The 20,305-nt window shown below is 46.5% G+C and overlaps 1 pseudogene; it reads left to right on the forward strand.

Moving 5' to 3' along the window:
* The first annotated feature begins 17,592 nt into the window (after nucleotides 1–17,592).
* On the forward strand, nucleotides 17,593–19,882 carry LOC147669871 (E3 SUMO-protein ligase KIAA1586-like; annotated as a pseudogene).
* The last annotated feature ends 423 nt before the right edge of the window (nucleotides 19,883–20,305 follow it).

The raw sequence follows: 20,305 nt of genomic DNA on the forward strand, positions 1-20,305 counted from the left end.
TTACTTTGACATGTAGCACTGAGATATCCATTCACTCACCAATACACTCGTACACAGTCAACCACCAATACAGCTGTTTCCACATGCAGTTTTGAACCCATAGATCTAGTGAATCAACTGTTCGCACATGTATGCACAGAGTCACACACCTCCCAGCCACCCCCACACACACACTCACTCTCCCATACAAATACTTGCACAACCAATCAATAACCCATACAGTTACTCATATAGCTACTGATCAACACATGCAGCAGTTTGTAGAACAACAGATATAATGATGCACAAATTAAGATAGTTTAGTCACTAACCCATGCACTCAGTGAGACACATTTAATCACTCTCTCATACAGTCAGTCATGCACCTACTAAATCCTTCATCCAGACACTTATACATCCACTCATTCTTCAATATGTAAGACATATTTTAACTTTACAGAAACAGACAGCCACTGGATGATGTCATCAGTGATGTCACTGACCATGTCATGAATGATGTAATATGTGACATCATCAGCAGTGGATTGCGGGTGCGCGATATATAGTTAGCGCAACTAACTATATATGCGAATTTCAATGGTTTTATGCGAGTAAAATAAGGTTTTGTAAATGCTAATCCCTAACTATATATGGTCTATAACCTATGGTTTTTTCAGTGAATATATATATATGTATTTATGAATGTGAAACCGTTCACTCTGCTAAAGCCAAAATAACTATATCTTTACACCAAGAAGTTCCTTTGTTTCAAAAGTTTTTGAGAAATTATCATAACAAAAATGTGTCAGCTGGGAGTTGAAGGGTTAAGTTGGGTTAGCGAGATATTTTGACCATTAAATCACAGCGAGTCCTCAAACTAGGATCTGCACACTTTTTGCAGACACAATTTTAAAAGGCAATTGCTGTTGCAAACCATTGATCTGGTGCTGGCACCAGATTTGGGGTGGTATTGGAAAAGTGTAGGTTACGCTTTATGTTTTACTTCCATTTTCTCCTGAAAGGATTCCCTAGGAGCACATGATAATCAACGTTAAAAGTGGGCGGGGACGGAAGGGCACGGCGTGCCCCTACTTCTTAAAAAATTATGTTAGTCCGTTCCCCTACTTCTTACTTTTGAAAGAGCGTACCGGGGACTGTAAAATTGCCATTCTTTAAAAGTACACCTTTTTATTCCCCCGCATGAGTGGTGCAACGTGAATATTCAGAAGGCCTCTGCACTGCGCCTGACCTCCTCCCCTTCCCCGCTGTGTATAATGGGCCTGCAAAGTGAGACTGAAAGGGCCATCGGTGTAGCATGGTGCGAAAATGGCTACTCTGATGGCCCTGCGCCGGCTACTGTGAGCCCGTGATTCCCACCTCACAACGCTGCCTGCCCCCACTGTGACCTGTGACAATGATTCGTTGGTGTCAATCAGACTGATGGACGCCACCTGGGGGACTTCTTGACTTGCTATATATCTGCTCGCCAGCCAGCCTCTGAAAAGTTGACCCCGCCCCACCAGCCTCTCCTGTAAATTAGTCTCTGTGCCTGCTCAGAGAAACCCGACCCCTCCTTTACAGCTCTGCCCTTTCGCTGAACCGGGGCTTGCACGAGCCTGGACTGCCTCTGAAGCCGAACTCCTTAAACATCAAGTAAGTAAGTGGGGGGAATAAAACGTCTGGTGCATAATTATCCTTATCCCTTTTCTTTGCTGCTTCTCTCATATTTCTCTCTGCCTTTCCTCGTATTTTATCTCCAAACCATTCTCTTTTCTTCACTCCATCACCTGCTTCTTACTAGCTTGTATTTTTCTGCCATCCTCCTTGCCTGTTCCTTCCTGTTTCTTTCCCACTTCTTTTCACGTAAACAGGTTGTGTCCCCCTACTTGTTTCTTTCCACCTTTCCTTTCCCCTATGGTTTTCCATGAATGTTTTCATTATCAGACTTCATTCTCTGCTTTTCCCAGCAAGTCTCTTCCTCGTCTATCTTCTCTGCTTAGCTTGCTCTCTGTGTCACTAGCAGGCTCACCAACTCATATCGCCCTATATGTTCACCACTTCACATTCGGTAGAGATTACAGGAGTTAAGAATTAGTGAAAACTTACTCAAGTGCACCACTTTGGGGACCACCACAATTAAAGCATATTCAATTTAAAAGTTTTACTGTTAATAGATGACACTTTTTTTTTGGGGGGGGACAATTTAGTTTTGCAGACTGAGGCCTTTGAGTGATTCTCAGTATTAATCCATACAGCAAAGTGTACTGTACACGGCTACAAATAACACAGTATACAGTGTCAGTGTGAAATATGCTAGGCTCTTCGTATAGAATATTATTGCTGACTCTCTTCAGTGTGTGCAAGATGCAAGTAAATGCTGCAATGAAGTCTCGCACTCTATATGTGCCAGCAACAATATTCGACGTTCGGGCAGGCTTAGGACATCAGCCCCCCCAACCCCCCACACCTTGAGCAGTGCATTCTCCCTTCCCACTTTGTGCGGTAGGCCAGTAGCAAGGTCTATCTGTGCGCAATGCAGCAGTAATATTTCAATTGCCTATCTGAGCTCCCTGGAAGGGAAGTGCTCTTTCTCTGGCTTCCACCTTCACTCACCCTCACACACTCCTCTGTCACAGAATATTGTCGTCTTTCAACTCCTCTCACACAGTGGCACTCCTCCTATGCCCTTCTCTAAACCTACCCCTAATACCAAAAGGTTTGATGGGAGGCCTTTCCTGCTCCCTGAGGACAGGCTTGGAGATGGGAAGTAGGAGAGACCCATGTATATAAAAACCTGCATGTGAAGTGAATATTAGCAAGCTGGGATACGGGAAGGCTTGTGTAGTTGCTGATCTATATTATGTACTTCATGAATTCTCGTTCATTTTCTTCTCTTGTTACCATGTCCCAGTACAAGCACCAGCAACTGCAGTTCTAAATGCAGAGGGCGGATTATAGAAACAACATCCATCTCAAGGCTTTCTTTTATTTACTCCTTGCACCGGCTCACACTGTCATAACCATTGGCATTGGTAAAACCTCAGGCACGGGTCGACCCTGCTCTCATTGTTTGCTGCATAATTAGCCTTTTCTGTGTTCCCAATTGATAGCACATGTCAACGCAAATCCCATGCGCTGAAAAGTAGTGTGCTGGTGACAAGAAGCAATCACATCACTCTAATTCTGTTTTTATCCCTATCTACAGGCTCCTGTAGCACTATACCTTCTTTTATTTAGTAACGTCACTTCCATTCCGTATGAGACCTAGAGAGCTCACTCCAACTCTCCTGATGCATGCACATTCATATTTCTAATTCTTATTTTACTTCAATACAGGGATCTTGACTCCATAATAGTGCCGCTAACAGCCATAACCAAAAACATCACTTAGTCATGATTTAATTAGCACTATCTCCAAGTAATGTCGAGCTTAGCTCTAGTCACAAATTTTCAATAAGTGGATGCTTTCCTTGCATAATTGCTGATTGTAGTTATATGGACGGCTGCTTACTTTTGAAAATAAAACAAAGCAGGAGGCAAAGTCAAGCCCCATACTATCATCAGGCCTCCCATTTCCGGTGCTTAATTTGACAAGGTGGTTGCAAGTGGTGGCCACCAGCACTCGTTTTTGGGGACTAAAACAGTACAAGAGAGAAAGGCAGAATATGTGTAAAGAAAGAGGACTGGAAAATAGAGACAAGAGCAGAAAGCAGGGATAAAAAAGAACCTGCGAAAGTAAAATAAAGGCACAGGGAGTGTTTGGTGGTAGCGGACACAACTGTCAACCCTGCATTCGGCAGCACTGTTAACGAGCTTTTGAGAAAAACTTTGAGCCCCGGCACATATTATTTGACAAATTAAGCACTGATTTCAGCTGCCTGCGGCCTCTGCTTTCAACAGAAGTCAATGGGGGATATTCATTCTTCCGAATATTTTAAACAAATCTCGCTCTTTATTCTTCTAAAATGTTGGCATTTTGCTTCACCGAAGTAAGTAAGTAAGTTTAAAATTTGTATAGTACACTACTCACCCAGAGGGTTTCAAGGCACTTGAGGGAGGAGGGGTACATTAATTATCGAATATCCAAGTTTTTAGTTGTTTTCTGAAGGAGAGGTGGTTCTGTGTAAGGCGGACGTGGGTGGGGAGAGAATTCCAGGTCCTGGCCGCTAAGTAGGAGAAGGATCTTCCCCCCATGGTGGATCTTTGGATGCGTGGAATTGCGGCGAGGTCTAGATTGGACGATTTTAGTTGGCGGGGGGGGGTGTAAAAGGACAGGCGCGTGTTGAGGTATTCGGGTCCTAGGTCGTAGAGGGCTTTGTGTGCGTGGGTGAGGAGACGGAACGTTATTCTCTTGTTGACCGGGAGCCAGTGGAGGTCTTTCAGGTGACCGGAAATGTGAGCTTGGCGGGGGATGTCTAGGATGAGCCTGGCTGAGGCGTTTTGGATGCGTTGGAGTTTTTTCTGTAGTTTGGCTGTGGTTCTGGCGTAAAGGGTGTTTCCGTAGACCAGTCGGCGTGTGACCAGTGCATGGGTGACCGTCTTTCTTGTTTCGGTGGGGATCCAACTGAAGATTTTTTTGAGCATACGTAGGATGTTGAAGCATGATGATGAGACGGCGTTGACTTGCCTGGTCATCGAGAGGGAGGAGTCCAGGATAAAGCCCAGGTCACGTGCGTGGTCCGTTGGACTGGGTGCGATTCCCAGTGCGGGTGGCCACCATGAGTCGTCCCAGGTGGAGGGGGATAATCCTAAGATGAGGACTTCCGTTTTGTCCGAGTTCAGTTTTAAACGGCTGTTCTTCATCCACTCGGCTACTTCTTTCATCCCTTCGTGTAGGTTGGTTTTGGCGGTGTTTGAGTCTGTGGTGAGGGAGAGGATCAGCTGGCTGTCGTCTGCGTAGGAGATGATGTTGAGGTTGTGTTGGCGCGCGATGGATGTGAGGGGACTCATGAGTGAGGATCCTTGCGGTACGCCGCAGATGACTTCGGTGGCCTCTGATCTGAAAGGGGGGAGGCGCACTCTCTGGGTTTTTCTGGCGAGGAACGAGATGATCCAGTGCAAGTGCTATTCCTTGTATTCCGACGTTGCTGAGGTGTTGTATAAGGGTGCTATGACAGACTGTGTCGAAGTCTGCGGAGAGGTCAAGCAGGATGAGGGCAGCTGTTTCTCCGTTGTCCAGTAGAGTTCGAATGTCGTCTGTTGCTGCGATGAGGGCAGTCTCGGTGCTGTGTTTGGCTCGGAAGCCGAACTGTGAAGGGTCGAGGGATTTGTTGGATTCGAGTAAGGCGGCGAGCTGACTGTTGACGGCTTTCTCAATGACTTTGGCATGGAATGGGAGGAGCAAATTGGTGCGGTAGTTTTTGAGTTCACTGGGGTCTGCTGTGGGTTTCTTCAGGAGGGCGCTGAGTTCAGCATGTTTCCAGCTTTCCGGGAAGGTAGCGGAGCTGATGGAGCAGTTGATGACGTCTCTGAGATGGGGTGCGATAATGGAGTCTGCTTTGTTGAAAATGTGGTGGGGACATGGGTCGGTTTGGCGATCCTGAGTGGATGGAGTTCATCAGGTGGATGGTGTCTTCAGTGGTGATTGGGTTACAGGCGCAAAGGTTGTTGGAGGGGGGTTTAAGTTTGGAGGTGGGTGGGGTGGACTGGTCTCCAAAGCTGTTATGTATGTCAGCGATTTTGTTGTGGAAGAACGAGGCTAGAGAGTCGCAGAGGTCTTGGGGAGGGAGTGATGTCGTTGGTGCCGGCGGTGGGGTTGGTAAACTCTTTGACGATGTTGAATAGTTCCTTGCTGTTGTGGGCGTTGTTGTCGAGTCGATCCTTAAATGCTGATTTCTTGGTGGATCGGATCAGCTGGTGGTGTTTGCGGGTGGCATTCTTGAAGGTGGCTAGGTTGTCAGTGGTTGGGTTTTTTCGCCAGGCTTTCTCGAGGGTGCGACAGATCTTCTTGGATTTCTTAAGGTCATCATTGAACCAGGGGGCTTTTTTGTTACCTTGCTTGATTTGATGGTTTTTCAGGGGTGCTAATTCGTCAGCGCTGTGGGTGATCCATTGTGTGAGGTTGGTGGCTGCTTGCTTTGGGTCTGATGATTTGGCAGGAGGGTTTTGGTGGAGCGCTGTGAAGAGCTGGTCGGTGGTAATTTTGTTCCAGTTTCTGCGGGGAATTGGTTGTAGGTCGTAGTCTTTTTGTAGTTGAAGTGAACGCAGCTGTGGTCCGTCCAATGGAGAGCTGTGGTGTGATTGAAGGAGATGTGCTTGCTGGAGGTGAAGATTGGGTCGAGCGTGTGCCCGGCACAGTGGGTGGGGGTGTCAACAAGTTGTTTGAGTCTGAGATTGGCGAGATTGTCCAGAAGGTTGGTGGTGTTGCCGTTGTTGTTCTTTTCGAGGTGGAAGTTGAGGTCTCACAGTAGAATGTAGTCCTCGGAGGGGAGGGCGTGTGGGCTGATGAAGTCAGTGATGTCTTCGCTGAATTGTGTGCGGGGTCCTGGTGGCCTGTAGATGAGGGTGCCTCTGAGTGTGGTCTTGGGGTTGGTGTGGATCTGGAAGTGAAGGTGTTTGGCGGCTGCGAGGTTATCGTCGGAACTGGTCGTGATGCGGATGGTGTTCTTATGGACGATGGCGATGCCACCTCCTGTTTGGTTGATGCGGTCCTTTCGGATGATCTTGTAGCCGTCCGGGATGGCTATGGCGATGTCGGGTGCTGCTGAGGCGTTTATACAGGTTTCTGTAAGAAAGGCGACGTCCGGTGATGTGGTGTCGAGTAGGTTCCAAAGTTCAATGGCGTGTCTGAGGAACGAGCGGGTGTTGAGCAGGATGCACTTCAGGTGGTTAGTGTCGGAGCTCTGTTTGGAGTTTGTGTATTTGGTGTGGGTCCTGATGCAGTCGAACTTGCAGGAGTGGCAGGTGAAGGGTCCATGGGTGTGTCCTGGGGCGGCTTGGTAGCAGTTTGGGAGTCGGCCGGGGTTAAGTGCAGAGAGGGTTGCGGCGTCGTATGTTAAGCGGGTGGAGTGGATTTCGTGGGGACCAGGGGGTCTGGCGCTGGGCGCGGTCCAGGCGTGGACGGGCGTAGATGGGCTTATCTTTAGCGCCTTCGGTGCACATAGGGCGCGTCCGCTGTGCATATGTTGCTCTGACATAAGTGGATAGTGGAGGGGGGCGGAGCGAGGGAGGAGCAGCTGGGTGGCGGGAGCGGGATGGAGAGACGGGCCAGGAGGCACAACAACAACAAAATGGCAGCAAAAAACAAAAGCGAAACAGGACGAGATTGGGGCACAGTGAGGAGTATAGCTATGGGCAGTAGTGGCACCGGCACAATCAGTCACTAGTTAATTTACCGATCAGTGCGAGTAAAGCAGTGATAGTAATGGGCAATAGAGCACTACGATGATAGTCAGGCACAGAGAAACTATTAAATGCAATGCGAGCAGTACAACGATGGGCAAGGCAGCGCTACGATAATAAACAAGCACAACAATTTCCAAATGCAATGCGAGCAGTATAATGATGGGCAAAGCAGCGCTACGATAATAAACAAGCACAACAATTTCCAAATGCAATGCGAGCAGTACAATGATGGGCAAGGCAGCGCTACGATAATAAACAAGCACAACAATTTCTAAATGCAATGCGAGCAATGCAATTGCAGCAGTGAGCAATGTAGCGCTATGATACTCAAGTGGCCAGGGAGCATGGGGGAGCGACCGCTTCTGAACGAGTCAGGACGGTCACAGCGCTTCACCAGACGGGACGGTCCGGAACTACCAGTGGGAGGGAGGAGCAGCTGGGGGGCGGGAGCGGGCGGAGAGACGGGCCAGGAGGCACAACAACAACAAAATGGCAGCAAAAAACAAAAGCGAAACAGGACGAGATTGGGGCACAGTGAGGAGTATAGCTATGGGCAGTAGTGGCACCGGCACAATCAGTCACTAGTTAATTTACCGATCAGTGCGAGTAAAGCAGTGATAGTAATTGTCCAATAGAGCGCTACAATGATAGTCAGGCACAGAGAAACTATTAATGCAATGCGAGCAGTACAATGATGGGCAAGGCAGCGCTACAATAATAAACAAGCACAACAATTTCCAAATGCAATGCGAGCAGTATAATGATGGGCAAAGCAGCGCTACGATAATAAACAAGTACAACAATTTCCAAATGCAATGCGAGCAGTACAATGATGGGCAAGGCAGCGCTACGATAATAAACAAGCACAACAATTTCTAAATGCAATGCGAGCAATGCAATTGCAGCAGTGAGCAATGTAGCGCTATGATACTCAAGTGGCCAGGGAGCATGGGGGAGCGACCGCTTCTGAACGAGTCAGGATGGTCACAGCGCTTCACCAGATGGGATGGTCCTGAACTACCAGTGGGAGGGAGGAGCAGCTGGGAGGCGGGAGCGGGGTGGAGAGACGGGCCAGGAGGCACAACAACAACAAAATGGCAACAAAAAACAAAAGCGAAACAGGACGAGATTGGGGCACAGTGAGGAGTATAGCAATGGGCAGTAGTGGCACCGGCACAATCAGTCACTAGTTAATTTACCGATCAGTGCGAGTAAAGCAGTGATAGTAATGGGCAATAGAGCACTACGATGATAGTCAGGCACAGAGAAACTATTAAATGCAATGCGAGCAGTACAACGATGGGCAAGGCAGCGCTACGATAATAAACAAGCACAACAATTTCCAAATGCAATGCGAGCAGTATAATGATGGGCAAAGCAGCGCTACGATAATAAACAAGCACAACAATTTCCAAATGCAATGCGAGCAGTACAATGATGGGCAAGGCAGCTCTATGATAATAAACAAGCACAACAGTTTCTAAATGCAATGCGAGCAATGCAATTGCAGCAGTGAGCAATGTAGCGCTATGATACTCAAGTGGCCAGGGAGCATGGGGGAGCGACCGCTTCTGAACGAGTCAGGACGGTCACAGCGCTTCACCAGACGGGACGGTCCTGAACTACCAGTGGGAGGGAGGAGCAGCTGGGAGGCGGGAGCGGGGTGGAGAGACGGGCCAGGAGGCACAACAACAACAAAATGGCAGCAAAAAACAAAGGAGATTGGGGCACAGTAAGGAGTATAGCTATGGGCAGTAGTGGCACAGGCACAATCAGTCACTAGTTAATTTACCGATCAGTGCGAGTAAAGCAGTGATAGTAATTGTCCAATAGAGCGCTACAATGATAGTCAGGCACAGAGAAACTATTAATGCAATGCGAGCAGTATAATGATGGGCAAAGCAGCGCTACGATAATAAACAAGCACAACAATTTCCAAATGCAATGCGAGCAGTACAATGATGGGAAAGGCAGCTCTATGATAATAAACAAGCACAACAGTTTCTAAATGCAATGCGAGCAATGCAATTGCAGCAGTGAGCAATGTAGCGCTATGATACTCAAGTGGCCAGGGAGCATGGGGGAGCGACCGCTTCTGAACGAGTCAGGACGGTCACAGCGCTTCACCAGACGGGATGGTCCTGAACTACCAGTGGGAGGGAGGAGCAGCTGGGAGGCGGGAGCGGGGCGGAGAGACGGGCCAGGAGGCACAACAACAACAAAATGGCAGCAAAAAACAAAAGCGAAACAGGACGAGATTGGGGCACAGTGAGGAGTATAGCTATGGGCAGTAGTGGCACCGGCACAATCAGTCACTAGTTAATTTACCGATCAGTGCGAGTAAAGCAGTGATAGTAATTGTCCAATAGAGCGCTACAATGATAGTCAGGCACAGAGAAACTATTAATGCAATGCGAGCAGTACAATGATGGGCAAGGCAGCGCTACAATAATAAACAAGCACAACAATTTCCAAATGCAATGCGAGCAGTATAATGATGGGCAAAGCAGCGCTACGATAATAAACAAGTACAACAATTTCCAAATGCAATGCGAGCAGTACAATGATGGGCAAGGCAGCGCTACGATAATAAACAAGCACAACAATTTCTAAATGCAATGCGAGCAATGCAATTGCAGCAGTGAGCAATGTAGCGCTATGATACTCAAGTGGCCAGGGAGCATGGGGGAGCGACCGCTTCTGAACGAGTCAGGATGGTCACAGCGCTTCACCAGATGGGACGGTCCTGAACTACCAGTGGGAGGGAGGAGCAGCTGGGAGGCGGGAGCGGGGTGGAGAGACGGGCCAGGAGGCACAACAACAACAAAATGGCAACAAAAAACAAAAGCGAAACAGGACGAGATTGGGGCACAGTGAGGAGTATAGCAATGGGCAGTAGTGGCACCGGCACAATCAGTCACTAGTTAATTTACCGATCAGTGCGAGTAAAGCAGTGATAGTAATGGGCAATAGAGCACTACGATGATAGTCAGGCACAGAGAAACTATTAAATGCAATGCGAGCAGTACAACGATGGGCAAGGCAGCGCTAGGATAATAAACAAGCACAACAATTTCCAAATGCAATGCGAGCAGTTTAATGATGGGCAAAGCAGCGCTACGATAATAAACAAGCACAACAATTTCCAAATGCAATGCGAGCAGTACAATGATGGGCAAGGCAGCTCTATAATAATAAACAAGCACAACAGTTTCTAAATGCAATGCGAGCAATGCAATTGCAGCAGTGAGCAATGTAGCGCTATGATACTCAAGTGGCCAGGGAGCATGGGGGAGCGACCGCTTCTGAACGAGTCAGGACGGTCACAGCGCTTCACCAGACGGGACGGTCCTGAACTACCAGTGGGAGGGAGGAGCAGCTGGGAGGCGGGAGCGGGGCGGAGAGACGGGCCAGGAGGCACAACAACAACAAAATGGCAGCAAAAAACAAAAGCGAAACAGTACGAGATTGGGGCACAGTGAGGAGTATAGCTATGGGCAGTAGTGGCACCGGCACAATCAGTCACTAGTTAATTTACCGATCAGTGCGAGTAAAGCAGTGATAGTAATTGTCCAATAGAGCGCTACAATGATAGTCAGGCACAGAGAAACTATTAATGCAATGCGAGCAGTACAATGATGGGCAAGGCAGCGCTACAATAATAAACAAGCACAACAATTTCCAAATGCAATGCGAGCAGTATAATGATGGGCAAAGCAGCGCTACGATAATAAACAAGTACAACAATTTCCAAATGCAATGCGAGCAGTACAATGATGGGCAAGGCAGCGCTACGATAATAAACAAGCACAACAATTTCTAAATGCAATGCGAGCAATGCAATTGCAGCAGTGAGCAATGTAGCGCTATGATACTCAAGTGGCCAGGGAGCATGGGGGAGCGACCGCTTCTGAACGAGTCAGGATGGTCACAGCGCTTCACCAGATGGGACGGTCCTGAACTACCAGTGGGAGGGAGGAGCAGCTGGGAGGCGGGAGCGGGGTGGAGAGACGGGCCAGGAGGCACAACAACAACAAAATGGCAACAAAAAACAAAAGCGAAACAGGACGAGATTGGGGCACAGTGAGGAGTATAGCAATGGGCAGTAGTGGCACCGGCACAATCAGTCACTAGTTAATTTACCGATCAGTGCGAGTAAAGCAGTGATAGTAATGGGCAATAGAGCACTACGATGATAGTCAGGCACAGAGAAACTATTAAATGCAATGCGAGCAGTACAACGATGGGCAAGGCAGCGCTACGATAATAAACAAGCACAACAATTTCCAAATGCAATGCGAGCAGTATAATGATGGGCAAAGCAGCGCTACGATAATAAACAAGCACAACAATTTCCAAATGCAATGCGAGCAGTACAATGATGGGCAAGGCAGCTCTATGATAATAAACAAGCACAACAGTTTCTAAATGCAATGCGAGCAATGCAATTGCAGCAGTGAGCAATGTAGCGCTATGATACTCAAGTGGCCAGGGAGCATGGGGGAGCGACCGCTTCTGAACGAGTCAGGACGGTCACAGCGCTTCACCAGACGGGACGGTCCTGAACTACCAGTGGGAGGGAGGAGCAGCTGGGAGGCGGGAGCGGGGTGGAGAGACGGGCCAGGAGGCACAACAACAACAAAATGGCAGCAAAAAACAAAGGAGATTGGGGCACAGTAAGGAGTATAGCTATGGGCAGTAGTGGCACAGGCACAATCAGTCACTAGTTAATTTACCGATCAGTGCGAGTAAAGCAGTGATAGTAATTGTCCAATAGAGCGCTACAATGATAGTCAGGCACAGAGAAACTATTAATGCAATGCGAGCAGTATAATGATGGGCAAAGCAGCGCTACGATAATAAACAAGCACAACAATTTCCAAATGCAATGCGAGCAGTACAATGATGGGAAAGGCAGCTCTATGATAATAAACAAGCACAACAGTTTCTAAATGCAATGCGAGCAATGCAATTGCAGCAGTGAGCAATGTAGCGCTATGATACTCAAGTGGCCAGGGAGCATGGGGGAGCGACCGCTTCTGAACGAGTCAGGACGGTCACAGCGCTTCACCAGACGGGACGGTCCTGAACTACCAGTGGGAGGGAGGAGCAGCTGGGAGGCGGGAGCGGGGTGGAGAGACGGGCCAGGAGGCACAACAACAACAAAATGGCAGCAAAAAACAAAGGAGATTGGGGCACAGTAAGGAGTATAGCTATGGGCAGTAGTGGCACAGGCACAATCAGTCACTAGTTAATTTACCGATCAGTGCGAGTAAAGCAGTGATAGTAATTGTCCAATAGAGCGCTACAATGATAGTCAGGCACAGAGAAACTATTAATGCAATGCGAGCAGTATAATGATGGGCAAAGCAGCGCTACGATAATAAACAAGCACAACAATTTCCAAATGCAATGCGAGCAGTACAATGATGGGAAAGGCAGCTCTATGATAATAAACAAGCACAACAGTTTCTAAATGCAATGCGAGCAATGCAATTGCAGCAGTGAGCAATGTAGCGCTATGATACTCAAGTGGCCAGGGAGCATGGGGGAGCGACCGCTTCTGAACGAGTCAGGACGGTCACAGCGCTTCACCAGACGGGATGGTCCTGAACTACCAGTGGGAGGGAGGAGCAGCTGGGAGGCGGGAGCGGGGCGGAGAGACGGGCCAGGAGGCACAACAACAACAAAATGGCAGCAAAAAACAAAAGCGAAACAGGACGAGATTGGGGCACAGTGAGGAGTATAGCTATGGGCAGTAGTGGCACCGGCACAATCAGTCACTAGTTAATTTACCGATCAGTGCGAGTAAAGCAGTGATAGTAATTGTCCAATAGAGCGCTACAATGATAGTCAGGCACAGAGAAACTATTAATGCAATGCGAGCAGTACAATGATGGGCAAGGCAGCGCTACAATAATAAACAAGCACAACAATTTCCAAATGCAATGCGAGCAGTATAATGATGGGCAAAGCAGCGCTACGATAATAAACAAGTACAACAATTTCCAAATGCAATGCGAGCAGTACAATGATGGGCAAGGCAGCGCTACGATAATAAACAAGCACAACAATTTCTAAATGCAATGCGAGCAATGCAATTGCAGCAGTGAGCAATGTAGCGCTATGATACTCAAGTGGCCAGGGAGCATGGGGGAGCGACCGCTTCTGAACGAGTCAGGATGGTCACAGCGCTTCACCAGATGGGACGGTCCTGAACTACCAGTGGGAGGGAGGAGCAGCTGGGAGGCGGGAGCGGGGTGGAGAGACGGGCCAGGAGGCACAACAACAACAAAATGGCAACAAAAAACAAAAGCGAAACAGGACGAGATTGGGGCACAGTGAGGAGTATAGCAATGGGCAGTAGTGGCACCGGCACAATCAGTCACTAGTTAATTTACCGATCAGTGCGAGTAAAGCAGTGATAGTAATGGGCAATAGAGCACTACGATGATAGTCAGGCACAGAGAAACTATTAAATGCAATGCGAGCAGTACAACGATGGGCAAGGCAGCGCTAGGATAATAAACAAGCACAACAATTTCCAAATGCAATGCGAGCAGTTTAATGATGGGCAAAGCAGCGCTACGATAATAAACAAGCACAACAATTTCCAAATGCAATGCGAGCAGTACAATGATGGGCAAGGCAGCTCTATAATAATAAACAAGCACAACAGTTTCTAAATGCAATGCGAGCAATGCAATTGCAGCAGTGAGCAATGTAGCGCTATGATACTCAAGTGGCCAGGGAGCATGGGGGAGCGACCGCTTCTGAACGAGTCAGGACGGTCACAGCGCTTCACCAGACGGGACGGTCCTGAACTACCAGTGGGAGGGAGGAGCAGCTGGGAGGCGGGAGCGGGGCGGAGAGACGGGCCAGGAGGCACAACAACAACAAAATGGCAGCAAAAAACAAAAGCGAAACAGTACGAGATTGGGGCACAGTGAGGAGTATAGCTATGGGCAGTAGTGGCACCGGCACAATCAGTCACTAGTTAATTTACCGATCAGTGCGAGTAAAGCAGTGATAGTAATTGTCCAATAGAGCGCTACAATGATAGTCAGGCACAGAGAAACTATTAATGCAATGCGAGCAGTACAATGATGGGCAAGGCAGCGCTACAATAATAAACAAGCACAACAATTTCCAAATGCAATGCGAGCAGTATAATGATGGGCAAAGCAGCGCTACGATAATAAACAAGTACAACAATTTCCAAATGCAATGCGAGCAGTACAATGATGGGCAAGGCAGCGCTACGATAATAAACAAGCACAACAATTTCTAAATGCAATGCGAGCAATGCAATTGCAGCAGTAAGCAATGTAGCGCTATGATACTCAAGTGGCCAGGGAGCATGGGGGAGCGACCACTTCTGAACGAGTCAGGATGGTCACAGCGCTTCACCAGATGGGACGGTCCTGAACTACCAGTGGGAGGGAGGAGCAGCTGGGAGGCGGGAGCGGGGTGGAGAGACGGGCCAGGAGGCACAACAACAACAAAATGGCAACAAAAAACAAAAGCGAAACAGGACGAGATTGGGGCACAGTGAGGAGTATAGCAATGGACAGTAGTGGCACCGGCACAATCAGTCACTAGTTAATTTACTGATCAGTGCGAGTAAAGCAGTGATAGTAATGGGCAATAGAGCGCTACGATGATAGTCAGGCACAGAGAAACTATTAAATGCAATGCGAGCAGTACAATGATGGGCAAGGCAGAGCTACGATAATAAACAAGCACAGCAATTTCCAAATGCAATACGAGCAGTATAATGATGGGCAAAGCAGCGCTACGATAATAAACAAGTACAACAATTTCCAAATGCAATGCGAGCAGTACAATGATGGGCAAGGCAGCGCTACGATAATAAACATGCAGCTAAACCTGCAATTACAGTGCAGAGGCTCTGCTGATGCCCCTCAAGCCTTTTTTATGCCCGCTCGCTCTATGTGCCCCCTGGGCAGTTTGCAGTCTGCTCTGCCTGCCCTTGTGATCTGCAGCAAGTCTCCAGAAGTGTAGAGATGGCGGGCCGGGTATACCAGAAGAAGCAAGGTGGGCGAAGGGAGGGCTGGATTCAGGCGTAATGCTTGATAGGAGTAAGTAAAGGTGGCGAGGGAGGGATAGGTCCGTGTTTACTAGAAGCAAGGTAATGAATGATATGCCAGGAAGTGAGGGTGGTGAGGGAGGGCTGGATATGGGTATACTAGAAGCAGGGTAATGAGAAATTCCAGGAAGTGAGGGGGAGCTAGGGGAGACCAGGATGTGGGTATGCTAGAAGCAGGGTAATGAGTGTTGCCAGGAAGTGAGGGTGAGCGAGGGGAGGCCAGGATGTGGGTATGCTAGAAACAGGGTAATGAGCGTTGCCAGGAAGTGAGAGTGGCGAGGGCGGGCTGGGTCCGGGTATGCTAGAAGCAGGTTAATTATAGGAATTGAGGGGGGGCAAGGGGAGTGCTGGGTGTAGGTATGCTTGCAATGTGGTACATGCACAATGCAAAGCTCCAAGTCATGTTTTAAAAGCCACTGATAAATACTGTGCATTCTTGCCCTTTCCCTGTGATACAGGGCAGTGCAGCAAAGTAACATGCTGTGCTGCCCTGCACCACCATTCCCATAAATATGCCCCTAAGCTCACAAACTTCATGGTCTCTCTGATTCATACACATTCCCTTTTAGCATGTGCCGCCTGCTTTGGAACCACTGCAGTTATGCAGCAAAGGAGGACAACATAATGTTGGAGGTATGACTAAATTATGAAGAAAAAAAAACTGCAGGGTTATATAGTACATTTTCTGGTACTTTATTAATTTGACATTTTTACACATACTAACAGTCTCTGGAAAGCTTTCACCTCATTAATCCCAGTGTAACATGCCAATGCAGCGGTGAGAAAGGTGACCAGTCAACCTTTGCACAGGGCCTTCCACTCCACAGCAACACAATTCACGTTGTTTCGTAACTTTTGATCCGTTTGAGCTACAAACAATTTTTTTTGATAAAAGCATCAGATTATGCGGCAGATGTATCATGTGGAAAAATACGGCAGAGCTATAATTATGTGGAAAACATCTGCAAACTAGGATATTTTACCATTCATGTTTGAACATCTAATGCTGGCCGTGTGCATAGGACTACAACTCTGCTTTGCTTGAGTGTCACAGAATGACCTAGTCAACAGTGCTCCCAGCAAAGAAAACACTGACAATGAGGAAAAAGTGTTAATTAAATGTAACTAGTGAACACACTGCCTCGGCTAACTAAAATGCTTTACGCCAGAACTTATCAACTTATTATGTTCCATGTCTGGTTTCCCAGCTGCTATAAGATGTGTACTGCAGTATGACATCTAGGGGGTTTACTTGTCCATTCAAGTAGTCCCTGCTTTATTAGAGGGTGTAGAGCTTAATAGTTAGAATAGTGGTCTTTAAACCAGGATTTATTGGTGTCTTGCAGATTTTGTTTGTGCCTGAACTTAGTTATGGAACAATTTAAAATTGAGCAGTTCCCATTCTGTAGATACCAGTGCAAACTGATCAGTATTTTCTAGCAAATTCATGTTAACTTGTATTTACCATTCCCTTCTTTATTTGAAAGATTTCTCAGATTGTGCTGTTACAGACACTCACCAGAAACTGGAGTATGGTGTTTCTGTTCTCAAACCAGAAAGACGGGTCATCATCAAACCACGGCACTGCAAGGCCAGCGAGGGATCAGGTTTACTGCTAGATCGAAGGCAAATCAGTGTCACTGCATAGGCCGCAAAGCACAGTTGTCACAGAATCTCGGAAGTAGGGGTGCTTCCTAAATCTCTTCCGCCTGCCACATAAATTGCTGCTTACCCAGAAGCTTTGCAGTATTCGACTATCTTCAATTCAACATCACGTTTTAAAGAGGTAAAGACCCTCAGCCAGGTTCTGAGACAATCCAATGTACTCCCTCACATTTATTGGGACCTGCTCATTGATACAAACAAAGTAGCATTTAATTCCCCCATTATTCCATTGCATAAATGCATGTAAAAATATTTTTCTAGTAAATGCCTTAAGTGTGGGCTGACACATTTTAATTTACACCTTGGTTTTCATTGTCAAACGGCTAATATTCAATATAGTTCTTACCGTGGAATTAAGAAATGAAAAGGACTCTTTCTTGAATTGTCTTGTGGGAAATCCCAATTCGTACCGACAGCCAGCATTTAAAATAAATCATGAGCTTTGGTACAGTGCTTCTTTTAAAATGTATGCATTTACACAATTATTTATGCAGATGCTTCAGTGGCTGCAGAAGAAAAATGCTCCAGCCACATCTCGTGAAACACAGAAGTCTCCAGGCTCCAGATCGGAAGGACCAATGGCAAATGCAAATCAGGGTTTTGAAAGGCAAACAAGGGAAAGTGTCAGGATGCCCAAGAAGAGGAGAAGAGTCGATTCTGAAGACGAAGTATTGATAGATGGCTGTGGCACTAACGACAGTCACATACTCCTCCAAGGAAATGTGGTGGAGAGTATGGATCAAATTGATCACCCAGCCTGCTGGTCTACTGAACAACTTGAAATGAAACGTACAGAGTATCCATGGCTCTTATTTTCCAAAGGCAAGCTTGGATGTAAAGTGTGCAAGAAGGTAAATCTTAAAACATAAACAAGTCAAGGTGTGCATTTTCCCATGGAATGGGTAGATTGCTTGGTCATTCCATATGGCCCTTCTAAAGACATGCAGCAAATTTCTCTGCGGAAAAAAATATTTTATCATAAGAATAGCTCCTCTCATCTTAAGGCATTAGCTATTTCAGAGCAGAGGGCCTGTGAAAGTATTACACAGTACAATTTGAAAATGCAAATGAAAGTACAGGAAGAGACATGCCGTGTATTCAGAACTGCATACAAAATAGGCAGGCAAACATGAGCGCCCTTTTTCTGATATGCCGTTGGATATTGATGTTCAAAAGATGAATGGTGCAGACTTGGGCAGAGTCTTGCATTCAGATCACAGCTGTGCTGACATAATAGACCATATTGCTGCTACAATGAGGTCAAGGCTGATTGATTGTATCTTGCAGAATGAATCAAAAATAAGCCTCATGATAGATGAATCTACCACAGTTAGTAAATTGACCACACTAATTATCTGTGCAAGAGCATGTATTGATAAACACGATGAGCCACTGACCTTTTTCTTAGACCTTGTTGAGCTGCCAAGCACAGCAGCAGATATAATCTTAGATACCTTACTTGCCTGCTTACAGAGACATGGTTTTACTGATGAGTATTTAAAAATGCATTTGGTTCAGCTTGTAACAGATGGGGCTTCCAACATGATAGGTAGGAAATCCGGTGTGGCAACTCTTCTGAAACTGAAATAGCCACAGTTGAGTGTATGGCACTGTGCTAACCACAAGCTGGAGCTTGCCGTGGGCGATGTTTGTAAAGAAGTCACATGCATTAATCAGCTCAAAGTTTTTTTTGATAAACTTTATACCACCTACTATGCCTCTCCGAAAAATCAGAGAGAGCTTGGGGAATGTGCTCTGGAGGTAGAAGTAAGACTTCTGGCAATTGGAAAGGTGCTAGATGTACGTTGGGTGTCCTCAAGTGAAAGATCTGTGAGAGCTGTTTGGAATAACTACAGAGCACTTAGTAAACATTTCATGGAATCTTCCAAAGACTCAACGAGGAGTGACATTGAGCAGAGGAAATATGCTGGTTTAAACCATTTATTAACCTCCCTGGTGTTTGTTGAAAATATGGGCATATTATATGATGCTCTCACAGAATTGGGTGACCTATCCAGAAGGCTGCAGCGGCGTGATATGACCATATATGAGGCCGATTGCTCAATACAGATGCAGATTTTGGTGTTTGAATCAATGGCTGATGCACCTGGGCCCTTTGCTACAACTGCATTAAATTCTGCTGAACGGATGCAGTTTTATGGTGTAGGACTGCAACAGAACAAAGGCTGTGTTAGCATCAATAGGGCACAGTTCTTTCGGAGCTTAGCAAATAACCTGCGAAAAAGGATGACAATGTCTAATGCATCAAATGTTTCGAGATGCACAACCACAAACAATGCCCAAATCGAATACAAAGAGTTAGTACACAGAATGAAACTCTTACAACCAGTTTATTGGCCAGATCCAGTAGACATCTTATACGGTGAGGGAGAATTACAAAACTGTTGTAGCAGGTTGCATGTATTTGATACTAGGCAGTACATCCTTGGTTTCAGAGAGTACAAACAAAATAAAAATTGCATCCCAGAAAGCCTGAAACCATTAGTGCACATTATAAACACCTTTTGTACCTCAACTGCTGAATGTGAACGGGGCTTTAGTGTAATGAATGATGTGCTCACACCACTGCGGAACAGAATATCAATAAATCGTCTGTCTTCTATTATATTCATAAACATCGTGGGGCCTCCTGTCATAGAATTTAAACCTGAATTTTATGTTCAGAAATGGTTAGAAAAAGGGAGGAGAAGTGCCAATGAAAGAAAGGCTCGGAGACAAATGGCTTATGATTCCACTTATAAGCGTATTTGGAATATTCTGTGATTGGAAACATGTCCTACATTGTAAATAAATTAAATATAAACAACTTATATATTAAACCTCAAATAAACATGTGTATCGATTGTTTGAATTAAATAACGTTATAAGATGTAACTGTTCAGTGAAATGTCAAATGTACTAAAAATTGGTATGTTTTGCTAGTTTTAGCCACACCTCCAACTCCACCCACTAATCCAATCCTCTGCTTATTCCTGTCCCCTGAGTCTCCGCCCACAGTTCCCCTACTTTTTTTTCCCCACTTCGACCACTGATTATAATCATGAATTAGCCTGCACTCAAGTACACTTTGTGTGAATAATTGAGGTCTAAAAGGGTTTATATTCGAGATGACATAGACTCTTTCATCTTCCACTGTATGCTTTGTGTATTAGAAATGTATCTGACCACTTCGGACATCACATTAAT

This window comes from Lissotriton vulgaris, unplaced genomic scaffold (assembly GCF_964263255.1).
Source record: "Lissotriton vulgaris unplaced genomic scaffold, aLisVul1.2 SCAFFOLD_6499, whole genome shotgun sequence".
NCBI classification, from domain to species: Eukaryota; Metazoa; Chordata; class Amphibia; order Caudata; family Salamandridae; genus Lissotriton; species Lissotriton vulgaris.